General features: G+C 42.4%; 1 protein-coding gene and 1 non-coding gene across 2 annotated transcripts in view; one reads left to right on the top strand and one right to left on the bottom strand.

The window, feature by feature from the left end:
* IGF2R (insulin like growth factor 2 receptor) overlaps positions 1 to 15,105 on the bottom strand; it is a 2,372,344-nt gene that overhangs the window by 1,632,457 nt on the left and 724,782 nt on the right. The window lies entirely within an intron of this gene.
* TRNAE-CUC lies at positions 7,418 to 7,489 on the top strand. The gene has a single exon. It is a non-coding gene; the product is annotated as a tRNA-Glu (tRNA).

Raw genomic sequence — 15,105 nt, 5'->3', positions numbered from 1 at the left:
CTGCTGCTAGAGTAAGTCAGCAGCAGCCTCACTGAAAAACTGAGGCACTTGATTATACTTGTGGAAAGATGTTGCCTAGCTGCTTTGACAGTAATTATAGATTGGATTTATTTTCCTGGTGAAATGATTTTTTAATCACAGAATTTTGTTATTAAATTGCTGTTATTTTAGATGGGCACATTTTAAAAGCAAAATAAGAAGCTGCATGAAAGTTAATATGTAACCAAGAGAGTGACTAATAATTAAAAGGGAGGGGGCTCTAGCAGGGTGTACACTATGATATAAACATCAAAACTATGTTTATGTTATTCTTCTAATCCAGAATGCTAACTTAATTTAAACATAGGTATATCAAACTTTAGTACTCAATTTTCTGGTGGGTCTTTTGCGTGTTTCTGCTGTTTAAGATTCATAAGCTTTCTTCTCAAACACAGGGCACATCACAGTCAGTAAGTAGATGCTATTTTTACAGTTTAGTGGTAGAACATTTGGATAGATGTTTAGTTAAGTAAACACAGCATGCACACTGCTAGTGGGATGAACACATGGAGTCCAGTACTATAGGGAAATATTTACAAAACTGACAGCTGCAAAAAATACTATCACAATATGACTGTTGCATTTGTGTTTGAGGATACATATCATCCGAATACACTGTCAATGTTTCTCTATATATGCATCATAGGAAGCCTGCATACTGTGACATTTATAAGTAAGCAACAAGCAGGGGTCTTAACAATGATGTATTCATTATTATGAAGTCAATGCTGCAAGAAAGAACACAAGTGCATTACAGTATTGTTATCAAGCATTCAACAGTGGCTCTTACTGCAAGATCAGCATAGGTTTTTGCTGCTAATATAATGGTTTGATGGTTTAAAATGAATGTTCAAACAGGGGGCCACTCTACATTCAGGTTAAACAAGTAGCAATATAGAACAGTGCTAAGATGGAGAATCGGTTTGGTTAATTCAAAGATGCCATGGAAAGAAAAAAAGCACGACTTAGAAATAGCAGAATCAAGCCATATCATGCAGATTTTATAAATCACAGTCACCACAAATGTTCAAATCTATTACACTGTGATTGTTACAGCTGTGTGTTTGATGAACATCTAGCATTTTGAACTTTGGCACAATAAGAAAAGTATTTAGAGTAGACAAGTCCAGTATAGGCCTCCATTTGTTTTCTTTTCTTGGAACAAGGAACAGTCTTGAATAGAATCCCTGGCCTTGTTCCTGAGGAGGAACCCTTTCTATTGCTTTTATACTTAACAGCTTTGAAACTTGTGTGAGTGCCTCTGCCCTTTGATGATGTGGCAGGTTTGGCATGCCTCGACTTATTGGTAAAGTATGGAAGTGGAATCTGTAACCCTTGTCTATTAAATCCAGAATCCAGTTGTCCTTGGTTAAGATATGCCAGTTTTTTGAGAATAAGGATAATTTTCCGCCCAAAGGTGCTTCTCTTTGAGCCTTTGTAGGCGGTATGAAAGTCAAGTCATTGTGATTGTCCTTGTGGTGCTGCTGGGCTGCCTGCGCCACTTCTTTGATTTGGAGGTTGCCATTGGCGGCCCCTGTAGGATCCTCGGTATTGCCCTCTACCTCGGGCACACCTGTTTTTTCCCCTTTGAAACTTGTCAGAGTCGGGGGAAGGACCAATTCATTGAAGGCCAGTTTCTGCTGAACCTGGGTGGCTGAACCTGGAGGAAATCCTTGACTGTCTGTACTGACTTAGCTTTTTCCTCAATGGATTTCAACACATCTAGTGCATTAGCACCAAAAAGCTTCTGTTTTTCCAGAGGTGCATCAAGTAACTTTACTTTAACATGGTCTGGCAATGGCTGATCTTTTAACCAAGCATGTCTACGTATCACAGCCCCAGTCATAGCTGCCCTACATGAAGCCTCCAATGCATCATAACCACACTGAAGAAAGTGATTGTTAACCTGCTGAGTGTTATGTATATGATCCTGCAATGCTTTCTTATCAATAGGCTCAGGAGAGGCTAGCTTTTTCTGTAAATCATCCAGTAAAAAATCATGGTGCTGAAACATATGAAAAAGGCAGTTAAGTGACCTCATGGCTAGGGGGGTAGAGGTATAAACTTTCTTACCCCATCTCTCCAGGGACCTAGCTTCCCTATCCGCTGGCAGTGGATTTTTGGCAGTGGAAGTAGCCACTCCCTTGGGGCCCTGTGAAATAGTTTCGAGATCCACAGAGTGGGCCTTAAAGAGGTGCTTGTGAGTGTCAGGGACCCTATAATATCTGTCTGGCTTGACAGGAGCAGGGGGGAGAGAATCAGGGTTAGCACTGGAGTCAGAGAAAACATCATCCAAAACATCCATAACTGGAGGAATAGCTAAAGGTCTGTGCTGGGGAAGCTTGAGGAAGGTACGTAGCCTTTTCCTGGAATCAGAGAATTCCTGACCCTGCCATTTAAAATGTTCCCTCATAGAGTGCAGGACTTCACCAAACGAGAAATCCTCTGGAGGGGAGGCAGAGGGAATTGATTCCTCAGCATCAGAGTCCTCATAGGCCTGGAAGGATTCTTCTTGGGTATCTGAATGGTCAGAATCCCCAGAGGCTTCATCTGAAGAGTGGTTGGTCAGCCCGCTCAGTTCTGGGCCTTTTCTCTGCAGGTGGCTGAGAACCTCTGTCTGGGTGAGGCTGAGACCCCCCTGATAAGAGAAATAAGATCTGCAGCAAGAAACATGATCCGTTTATCAGAAGAAGGGGCCTGAGCAGCAGGTTTAGGATGGGCCTTGGCCTGGCTGGCGGCCTTAGCACGTGCAAAGGCCTTGATGGACATGGATACCGGAGGCCTTGCAGCCCCACGTGCAGGAGTAACCTTGTCTACAGGAATGGTGTTGGGTAGATCCAGAACTTCGGTTTCCGGAGGAAAATCCACAACCGGCACCGGAGAGGTCTCCGAGACCGAAGGACGTGGTAGCGCTGTGTCGTCGGCCTGGAGTGGTTGAATTACCGTTTCAGAAGGGACCGAAGCACTAGCGGAGGGTTTAGGAGTTGCATCGGTGGTGGACGCGGGCCGAGGATGTCGGTCCCGGTCCTTTCGTTTCTTGGTAGATTGAGTTGTCGGTAGATCCGACGGCATAATATATGCGAAAGATTCACCGAAAAAGTCTTCGGCAAATTCTGCCCGGCGCCTGTGAGTGCGCTTATTAAAGCGAGCACAGGCAGCACAGGCCGAGACGTCGTGGTCTGGGCCCAGGCAAGGAAGGCAGTAAGAATGGAAGTCCATATGAGGTATTTGTTTACCACAAGACAAACAATTATTAACTTTCTCAATTTGTTCTGACATCGGCTGAGGCAAGAAATGTTCCCCAATGGGGTACTTAGCTTTTAGATGACTTTGTACTGAAAACACAGGAGCTGACCGACCGGCACTTGCGAACTGCTTCTGCTTCGGGCACCGCGCGGCAAGAAAGACTGAAGAAGATGGCGTCGGCCGATGCCTTTATACTCCAGCCGCTCTGACGTCGGAGAGGAGGCGACACCAGCCGACGCCGGACCCAGACTTTGGAATCTGGCCGACCGAGGGCTGCCTGAGGCAGGACAACCCATATGTTATGACTGCAGTTGCATTCTTGAAGGACATCTATCTGTCCAGCGTGTCCTGTTTATTGTGGTGACAAGGTTTAGGTCCCTACAGCATGTAGCTTGGAGGGATTGGGATTTCTTTAGGTGTATTATGTTCAACAACTCTGGGTTTGACATAGCTTTATATGTTAGGCAGAGATCACTTCGGAGTAGGCGATATGTTACAGAGTAAAGCTGGAGTTCCCCACTAGACACCTACAACAACTGGAAAGGTCACAAAAATACCTCACTAAGAGGATCTTAGGCCTTAGACACATGCCCTATACAGACAGACTCAAAAAACTCCTTGCTATACTCTCTCTTATCGCCTACTTAGAGGCGATCTCTGCTTGATCTACAAAGCCATGTCTGACCCCGAGCTGCTAGATATGCCACACCTAAAGAAATCCCAATCCCTCCATGCCACAAGTTCCATGGACCTAAACCTCATTATCACAATAAACAGAACACGCTGGAGGGACAGGTTCCTAACCCAGAGACGTCCCATACTCTGGAACAAACTTCCCATTCACCTCAAGCAGAGCACTTCACTGGCCCTCTTTAAGAGAAATCTTGATGAGTGGATGGGCAATAGGAAGTTCATCCCGGGGATCACTTCAGTGGCCTTTGCTTGACGGGGCACTGGGAACTAACTTTGGACAGCATGATGCCAGGGAATCTTCTTGGGCTAGGCTTATATAAGCTCCAGGGCCGTTAGCCTAGTACACACATATGAACTTATGAACCTATAAAACATTTGAGAAATGATGCAAACATGAAAACAAAGGATGACTCTATGGTTGCATTTACAACAGCCTCTCCTAGCAAAAGAATAACTACATCTTAACATAAAAAATGCCAAGAAAACCATGCTTTTTCCACTGACACATTACTTTCATCAATGACATATATGAGACTCAGAAAGCAAAGTAGTTCAGGCACATCCATGTTAGTTGTACACTGTGGCTTCACTTTTTTTAAGACTGTAGAACTCTGGGGTTGGATAACTTTTCCCACTTACTCAAAATGCTAAGCTATCTCAGCTAGCACATTCAGAAAGGCAGGAATATGAGAAGAGTGCAAAAGGGATTGCTACCTGGCACAATATTTACACCTTACTAGTAAATGTTGACTTTTACCTGTTGTTCTGTGTTACACAAGGATGAAGCCTTTACTGTGGCTCAAGCAATGTGGGACTAACTACTGTCCCAAGAGCTGCAAGAGATGATGAATGACACAGGCAGTAAGCAGTCAATGTTGCCTTGCCTATCCTGGGGAAGAGAGATGGTCCAGCCTACTGCGACACTGACAACCACTATGGGCAGAGGTACACAGCATATAAGCCAGAGACATGCAGCTGGAAATGCCAAGCTGTACTCACACTGCAGCCTTTATAGAGCATGAACAGGAATCCATAAATCCACAGTGCTCCATGTCGATTAGTATATGTAACAGCCAACATGGGATGGATGAGGGCCACAAATCAGGTATAAAAAAAATAATGGCTGCCTGGATGCCTGTGTCCCATTACTGTCTCTTCTCCCACAGGGTAACAAACTGGATGATCAATCAGAGGTAGAGCCAATGACACTGGAAGCAGGATATAAAAAGACTTTTTCTGGTGTCAACATTACAATGTTAATGTCTTTTATTCTGTTGTAATTAATGCCAGTTAGTAAGTGTGCTTATGGTCTATCAAGTTAGTCTGTGTGGTGCAACTAGCCTCTGTGTAGATCGCATCCTTTCCTTGCTCCGAATTCCATATTATTTACAATGTACCAGAGCTTTATGCAATGCTTTCCAAGGTCGACCATTTTTTCTGTAAAGTTGTATTCTGACAGATACAATGTGAAACATCCCACTTTGATATGCCACTAGATAATTTTCTTTCTTTTGGTTCATACTTTTCAAATCCACCCCACTAGCCTCTAAATTACTGTATGGATCTGAATCATGTCCTACTTTCTATACATTCACCAAATAAATAACTTTTAAAATATTCTACATATCCTCAGCCTCCATATATACCCTTTATCATCTTAATAACAACAACATTTCTAGCAGTCAAACTGTCCATCTCTATGGCCTTTGGAACACTACATAATAGAGATGTGGTCTTTCCAGTGTCCTGTCTAAAGGTAATACGATCTCAAATTCTGATACTTGCTGTGAAAGCTATGCACTCCACATCTTACTGGTTTTAAAACTGCCCTTTTATATTACACAGCATGAAACAGTTTTGGACAACATCCCATAAAATCTAATTCCCTGCCATATATTTAATACTGTCAGTATTGTATGCTCTCCTTCATAGGTTCATAATCCTTGACTGCATTTTCTAAAGCTAATAACCTTGCACTTTTTTGCATTAAATGCTAACTTACACCTATATATCACTGTGCTATCTACCTCAAGTACTGCTCGAGACCACTCACAACCTTTTAGTGCACCCTTCATAAAAACATGCTTTGAGACAATATGTTATTCGTGAGTGAAGTACCAGCTGTACTCATTTTGCACGTTCTTTTATCATGTACTTTACATTAATGACCTAGTCCTGTTGCACTGCACTAAACCCTTCTCAGGTATCTCAGGTCACTGTAAAGCTGTCAAAATATCTGCAAGGAGTTACTGATAATCTGGGAACTAATTATTCATTTGTCAACTGGTATACCCACTACCACTAGTAGGTAAGTGAAGATTAACGGGCTCATCCCATATGTTGCTTTTTAAACCTGGACACAAACTACTTGTATTTTATTATTGTTTTTTTTACTTGGCTAAACCCATAAAACACATGTGCCTCTTTCCATCAATCCACATCCCCCCTTTTTCCATTTGTGCACAAGGTCGGGATGCACATCAAAAGTGACCATAACCTAGAAGCAATGCGCACACAACCAGATGCTTACACCTCAGCAAGTACTGTATGTTTCAATGAGTCACTGAAGGGCACACTAGTTAAAAGGAGACTGAATGAATCATATACACAACTACAAAATTAAACTCTTTAACAGCCCACCAATCTCAGTTCTCTGCACTAAATTGCCTGTATTAGTACATACACTGCACATAGGGTTCCCAGGCAGTGTGTGCATCACCTCTGGCTCCAACGTAGATACCAAACAGTAACAAATTCACTCAGAAATTTCTGATGCAGAATTTCCTGCAATGACAGCACCCTGAAACTGCCATGCAGATAACAGGCTTTACATGCATCAAGGATCATATTGACATTAATATATAATGCCATTAAAGAAAAAAGTACAACATTCTGAAAGGATTTAATTGGAAAGTAGAGGAAAAACTAATAGTAGGCAGAAACAGCTGGGGGCTTCTAATTAATGCTGTTATGCCAGAAAAGAAGCAATAACATTTGTGTTAAACAGGCAGGCACACTACTCCTCAGTACCCTGTTTAGCCATGTCCCAGGCCAAAGCCAAAACAACTGTTTTATTATACTGGTAACACAAGTAACCAGCAGGCAATCAGCTGCTGGGACACCACCAAGGACAGAGCCATCAGTGATAGTAGGCACTTAAATCAGATGACATGAACCAGCCGTGGAGGTCAAGTGTAAAGGTGCATGACTTTGTAACAGCTGTGAGACAAGATCTCATAAAATACACCAGTGATAGTATAATCCTTGATTTAAAGTAAATGGGAGATAAAAGTAGCCCCTTTCTCTGAAGCATTTACTACAAAAAAAGCTGAAATTAGCAAGTCAAGATGTGTATACTGAAGAGTAAAGCTCTGACTTTATGAGTTGCTGCCTGTGACAAGGGTGCTGTGCTTGAATCTTTCCATGTTCATTTTGGGGATCCCTGGTGGTCTAGTGGTTAGGATTTGGTGCTCTCACTGCCGTGGCCTGGGTTAAATTCCCAGTCAGGGAATTTCAATGGATTTTTCTCTCCACTGACCAGCATAATGACTAAGGTATTTACCTCACGGACATAAGGTACAGGGTCTGATTGTTTCATTGGAAGGGAGATTGTCTAGGCTTTAAATGGCCCATAAGGGCAGTTAGCTTATTACTTGCTTATGAACCTAAGTATTACTTTTAAAGAACCTAAGTGAGAACTAGACGTACTTATACACAAGCCCAAAATTCATCTGCACTACAATGTTTATGCAGCCAGTGTTGCCATATAAAGTTGAAACTAGCCTTAAAGCAACAGACTGGAGTTGAACACACTGGCGCTAAAACATGTAGACTGTCATGTATATTTTACAAATAAGAAAGTAACCAGCACATCAGATATCTGCAAGAAAAACCTTATTTGCTGGAACTCCATCTTCTGAGAACTCACTCACATTGCAAGATTATTTCATTCTCTTGCTCCACTGTTCAGGGGGTTGCACACCTCACCCCAGCACAATCTAACACCTCTTAACAGGCCTGAATGGTGCAGCCAGCCCTTTCCTCAACACAACTTGATAGTGACTCCTTACATGGAAGGGGAAATTTTCAATGACACAAACAATACATCAGCAGAGGCAGAAGGCGAGAGGAATCACCCACTATAGAACGCCTTCTTGCAGATTTGGTGAATATTTGTATCTGTTGTTTCCAGCTTCAAAGGCTGTCTACATTAACAGTTGAGAATCCCAAACAGATTTTCTTTAAAAAACAACAACAGTATCAAAAACCTCCAAAGAGACACAAGTACAGCCCCATGAAAGTGGCTGTGGTCCCTTATCTTGTGTGCCTTCTTTAGAGAAAGCCTTAGCCAGCAACAGACAAAGATTCTCATTTCCTTATATCCTTCCCCCAAAATAAAACATGGAGATGAAAGAAATAAAGGACAACTTGGATACCACTTACAGCTGTGTGAGGGGAGTCACTATAACTGTAGACATTCAAATAATAACATCATTCTTAAAGTGTATTTATAAATGAAACAGATATACTCACAGGCAGTTGTCAGTCTTCTGGTCAGACTTAAAGAGCTGGCTTAACCTAGAGAATGTGCAAGGTTACATTCCACGTTAATCCCATCAACAAATCCTGTTCTTTCTGGAGCCAAGGAGTCACCAACAAGTGCACCTGTATACCCCTATCAGGCTAGTAGCCATGGCCTGGATTCAATTCCCAGTCAGGGAATTTCAATGGATTTCTCTCTCCACTGACATCTAAATAAAGTCAATGAGGTCCAGGGGAGAGCTCTTCTCTTTCCACAAGACAGAAAGTGACTGCAGTTTCTTAAGTAGAACATTTGCAGTTTCTTAAGTAGAACATTTGCCTTCTGAAGTGCAGAATGTAAAAGTTTCAAGGCCATGACTGGAAACCAGAAGTGTATCATATTTTTTCAAGCTGAGACAAACTCTGAGAAATTTCCTACTACATGCAGTCCTAGCTGGTACATTAGGATTATTACAGCACTCTCTGTAAAGTGGGACAGAGACTTGGCAAAGGAAGACAATGGGGCAAAAATACCTGATGGTTGACAGTCGACCTCAGACTACAGCTGGCTGTTTATCCTTGGAAGAATATGCTGCCTACAAAGGCTGTTAAGTCTGCAGTTACTTCCTTTGTTTACAGCAGCGTCTGTTTTGGTAGAAGACACTGCAGCATCACTTCTGTACCTGTTTTACTAGTTTTTAAGTCTCTCTGTGGCAAAGAGTATGCACTTTTGCAACACTTTATACTGTAAGCTGTCTGCACGTACCTCCGTGGTGCTGCCTGTGCAACCTGGATGTTTGAAAGAATAAGTCCCAAGTGACTTGAAAACGCAAGCTAATTTGTTCACCCTTGTCACTGATAGTGGGCAGTTTCCCACTACTAATTCTTTCCTGTGCTTAATGAAAACAAGCCATCTTAAAGGAAGAAAAAATGCTATGACTTGTACTCGGGTTACTGTGCTGGAAAATATGAACCATATCCTTGAAACATTGCAAAAAAACTACAATGGAGATCTCAGCAGAGGATATAAACACAAAGGTACTAAACTAGCAATTAAACTGTACAGTGGCAGGAAACTGCAGGAATGTTCAACTGTAAAATTTAAAATGAAAACTTTGATTAAACTGAAATTTAATTCAAACAAGCTGCTAGAACTTATTTTCAGACAGACTACAAGTTCTTTCTCAGGTATGCAGGATCAATATGTCAATGAGGCCAAATTCAGCCAGTGTGTATAAATGACTGTTTCACAGAAGTGCAGCACAGACATAACACGTAAACATGTTCTACCTTCACATCATGCATGTCAACTCCTCAGTGCTGGGTTGGCATGCATTATGAAAGATTTGGGGTGTGGGTCTTTGCCCCCCACACCACCTTACTAATGTGTGCTAACCTAACCCTATTCCCAAACCCAGCCCCTAAACCTTACTTAAGAAAAACCCTTTCCTTAACACTGTGACTATGCAAGACACATACACACACACACACACACACACACACACACATACACACACACACACACACACACACACACACACACACACACACACACACACACACACACACACCACTAAATCTATCCTCTTACCTAGCTCTTACTGTAACTCTACCCTCCAGAGACTCACTCTCACTCACTCACACACACTCCCACCCCCTAATGCTGAAACATTTGGCAGATCTGAAAGTTTCAGCATTAGATTCTTAAACCAAAATATGCATTCCCACACGCACTTGCCCATCTTTCTTTTGTAATCTGCAATAATCAATGAAGTACAGTCATTTCTCAGCCATTAACTCTGTTAAACAAGTGCAGATTTGGCAGAATGAATAACACACATATATACATACATACAGTATACATACAAAGAAGCCTACGTTAAACAAAGGGTAGGGAGCCACAATGGAAGCTGGTACTTTGCACAACACAGCCATCTGGTTCCCCTCTCTGTCTGTAAGTTATCACAACAATGGCCACTTAATAACAGCTTATAAACTGATAATAAGCTATCATTAATCAATTACTTACAGAGAGTTGAGAAATTATTCTGCTTTCAAGCAGTTTAACTACTTCCACAAAAAAAAAAACATGACAGAATGAAAGATAACTGACAAGCCCATCTAATATGTGGTCATTTACCTGACAGTTCATAAGTTGTCAAACATAAAAAAAAATACACTCAGCATTTGGTGCAGATGTCCTCTTCACTCCAACCTTGCTACAGTACCAATTGAATTCATGCAAGGTTTATACAAATGCCAAGATGAAGTGTTTACAAAGGGTAAATATGTGAAGGAGGGAAACTGAGAAAGGCAGCCTTATATTGTACTGGCGCTAGTAACTAATAACCAAACACTGAAAGAACAGCTAACAACTCTGTGCATTATACAAACCTTTGACCAATCCCGGCTAAGTTTTTAGGCAGAGTTAAGTTTCTATTAGACAACTAATAATAACCTACATCAACATAAAAGCAAACTATGAACAGTTATTTAGTTGATTCATTAGATGAGTAGAGGTAGAGAAGAAATTACACAATGAAAACCCTAACATGACTAAGGAACCCTGCTTATTACTGAGAGAAATCCATCATCATATTTTGAATTTTCAAGTGTTGCTCTTGATGCAGAAAGTCTTAGGACAGAGCCTATGACAGCTTTTAGTAAATTAAGTAACTACAGTTATAAATCACACCCATTGCGACTCCTAAGAACCACATCAGAAAGACAGTACAGTTGTGTATACCTACCATAAATGTAGATGTTTGAGTGTCTTCACTGTTGCAGTCATAACTGTAGGGTGTTCCTGCCGGCAGGCAGCCCGAGGTCGGCCAGAATTCCAAAATCTGGGTCCGGCGTCGGCTGTTCCAGCAAGTACCCTGACGTCAGAACGCAGAGGTATAAAGCTGACAGCCGACGCCATCTTCTCCAGCCTTTCTTGCCCCAGATGTCAGAAGTCCCCCAAAGTAACCAAAAGGTGTCCAAAAAGGAAACACAAATACACCACAAAAGAAGAGGAAGATAGAACAAGCAAAAAATAAGAGGGGATAGGTGGGAGGGAAACACCGACTGCAACAGTGAAGACACTCGAACATCTACATTTATGGTAGGTGTACACAACTGTACTATGTTCTTCGTGTTTCACTGTTGCAGTCATAACTGTAGGGTGGAATCCCAAAGCTGTGATGAGGGAGGAGGTTATGCAGAAGAAGGGGCAGCCAGAAGACCCTGCAAGACAGCAGAGGCAAAACCTGCCCTAGACTTAGAATACAAAGGGAGATTATAGTGCTTAGAAAAAGTATGCACTGAACTCTAAGTGGCAGCTTCCAAAATGTCCTTGGTAGGAACTCCTCTGAGAAAAGCTGCTGAAGTGGCAGCTGCTCTAGTAGAATGACTTCTAACAGTACCTGGAATCTGCTTCCCAAAGTGAGAGTAACAAAACCTTATCCCATGAGCAATCCATTTGGAAACAGTTTGTTTAGAAATAGCCTTGCCTAGAGAACTGGAGGCATAAGAGATAAGCAACTGATCAGATTTTCTGAAATCTTTAGTTCTGTCCAGGTAAAACCGTAGTTGTCTGTGTACGTCCAATGAATGTAAAATCCTTTCCCCTTTGTTTTGAGGATTTGGAAAGAAAGTAGGAAGGTGAATAGTCTGATTTAAAGCCACTTTAGAAATCACCTTAGGCATAAATGTAGGATTGGTCCTCAAGGCAACTCTGTCTTGGTGGAAAATAAGGTATGGTTCCACAGCCATGAGAGCTTGCAACTCTGACACCCTTCTGGCAGAAGTCAAAGCTAATAAAATAGCTGTTTTCCAGGATAAGAACTTGATATCTGAAGCAGCAGCAGGCTCAAAGGGAGGTAAAGTAAGTTTTTCCAAAACATAATTAAGATCCCAAGCAGGAACAGGAGGAGTTCTGGGAGGTCTTAAATTCTTAGCCCCTCTCAAGAATTGTCTCACCAGCTGGTGAGAGAAGATGGGGGGATCAGTGTTGTAATGAGCCGAGATAGCAGAAGCATGGATTTTAATGGAAGAAAAGGAGAGGCCTTTAAGCAAAAGGTCTGAGAGGTAAAGTAAAATGGAAGAAATGTCAGGAAAAGAGGATCAGCACCTCGATCCAGCATCCAAATACAAAATCTTTTCCATTTAGAAGGATAAGATTTTCTAGTGCTAGGGCCGGTAGCTTCTAAGAGAACATCCAAAACTTGTTTGGGAAAAGCAGAAGGAATCAAAGGCCCTTGTAGAGCCAAGCTGCCAGGCAAAGAGTCTTGATTTGAGAGTGTAGCATCTGACCCTGATGCTGGGACAGAAGAGAAGGAAACAGAGGCAGAATCCATGGAGGTTCCAAGAACAGGTGTCTTAAAGTTGGATACCAAAACTGCCGAGGCCAATTTGGAGCTATCAAAATGATAATCTTGGGTTTGTCCTGTTTTATTTTCAGTAACACCCGAGGCAGAAGAGGAAGAGGAAGAGGAGGGAAGGCATATCCCGAAAGATTCCTCCAGCTGAAAGACAGGGCATCCACTATTCAAGCTGTTTTGTGGAAGGACCTGGTGCAAAAGAGAGGCAGCTGATGATTGAGATGAGATGCAAACAGATCTATCCGAGGGCAACCCCAAACTGCCGTAATCCTGCTGAATACGTTGGGGTCCAGCATCCATTCGTGAGGATCCAAAAGATTTCTGCTTAGGCTGCCTGCTAAGAGATTCTGTTTTCCTGGAATGAATTGAGCCTGAAGATGCAGATTCAAATTTAGAGCTGTGTCCCATAAACTCATGGCTAGTCTGCAAAGGGGGTATGAGTGAGAGCCCCCTTGCTTGTTTATATACCACATGACTGTGGTATTGTCTGTGCAAATCAGAAGATGGCCTGGTTGCAAAAGATTCTGGAAGGCTAGAAGAGCATTTTGGACTGCCAACATTTCCTTCAAGTTGATGTGCCAGGGAAGATGCTTCTTTGTCCAATAGCCCTGCTGGCAATTGTTTAGGTAATGAGCTCCCCAAGCATAATCCGAGGCATCTGTGGTTATGATCTGAGCAGGATGAGGTAGACGAAAGGGATTCCCTTCGTTTAAAGCACAAACCCTGGACCACCAGAGGAACTCTTTTTGGAGGCAGGGAATCAGAGGTATCATTGTTTCCAGGCTGTGGTAATGCTGAGACCATACACTCTTTAGGTACCATTGAAGTTTTCTCATATGAAGCCTTGCATTTGGGATCAACAGGATGCAAGAAGCCATGTAGCCCAGAGCCTGCAGGAATTTCCTTGCAATGAGCTGAGTCAAAGTAGCCAAGGTCTTGAAAATTGATGCCAGCTGTACTTGCTTTTCTGGAGTAAGGAAGGCCCTTTGTAAGCTTGTGTTTAGAAGAGCTCCCAAAAAGATCATTTGTTGAGAGGGGATCAAATGTGACTTTTTTGTGTTCACTGAAAATCCCAGAAGTAGGAGAAGACGCTGAACAAACTGCAGATGTTGAAGTAAAAGATCCTTGCTGTCCACCTGAATAAGGCAGTCATCCAGATAGTGGTAAATTTGATTCCCTTGGAATCTGCAATAAGCTACTACTGGAGCCAGACACTTGGTAAAGACTTTGGGCGCAGTAGATAAGCCAAAGGGCAGTACAGAGAATTGAAAGTGTCTCAAACCTGCCTTGAATCTGAGGTATTTTCTGCGTTCCTGTCTGATGGGAATGTGTAAATAGGCTTCCTTCAAGTCCAATGTCACCATCCAAGCATCCTGGGAGAGCATGGGAAGAAGTTGTTGCAGAGTAAGCATCTTGAATTTTGGAATCTCCAGAAAGGTATTTAATACTGAGAGGTCCAGAATAGGTCTCCATGAGTTTTGTTTCCTTGGGACCAGAAATAGTCTTGAGTAAAAACCTTTTCCCATCTCTGGAAGTGGAACAGGTTCTATGGCTCTCATGGCCAATAAAGCGTCCACTTGATTTAAGGCCTCTGACCATTGATGTTTTGGCAGATCCGGCCAACCCGAAGACCTTGGCAGAGTATGAAAGTGGAATATGTAGCCTCTTAAAATCACGTCTAAAACCCATTTGCCCTGGGTAATACGAGTCCAATTTTGGTAGAAAAGAGAAAGTTTTCCTCCGAGGGGGGCTTCCAGGCAAGGAGGACCTGTAGCCCAACGGAGAGAGTCATTGGGTCTGCTTCTTTTGTGATTGAGGTCTGTCTTCTCCCCTTCTAGGTGAAGAAGCAGTCCATTGTCTTGACCTGTAAGAGGACTGAGCCTGCGCCCGACCTCTGGAGTGTGTATATCTTCCCCTTTGAGGCTTGTCAGACGTGGGAAAGGGCCAATTTCTAGAAAATCTAGGAGGCTGAACTTGTAAAAAATCTTTAACAGTCTGCATAGATTTTGCTTTTTCTTCCATCTTTTTAATAACCTCCTCAGCCTTGGATCCAAATAAAACATCATGCTGAACAGGGGCATCTAATAGTTTAGCCTTAACCTGCTCAGGTAAATTCTGCTCACGAAGCCAAGCATGTCTCCTGATAACAGTACCAGAGGCTGCGGCCCTGCAAGAAGCTTCCAAGGCATCAAAACCACAATGTAAACTATGTTTGCTAACTTGTTCAGTTGCATGCAATACA

Source organism: Protopterus annectens, chromosome 1.part0 (assembly GCF_019279795.1).
Source record: "Protopterus annectens isolate FY-2018-M chromosome 1.part0, PAN1.0, whole genome shotgun sequence".
Lineage (NCBI taxonomy): Eukaryota > Metazoa > Chordata > Ceratodontiformes > Protopteridae > Protopterus > Protopterus annectens.
The sequence above is the reverse complement of the archived record's forward strand: the minus strand, read 5'-3'. Positions and strand labels throughout refer to the sequence as shown.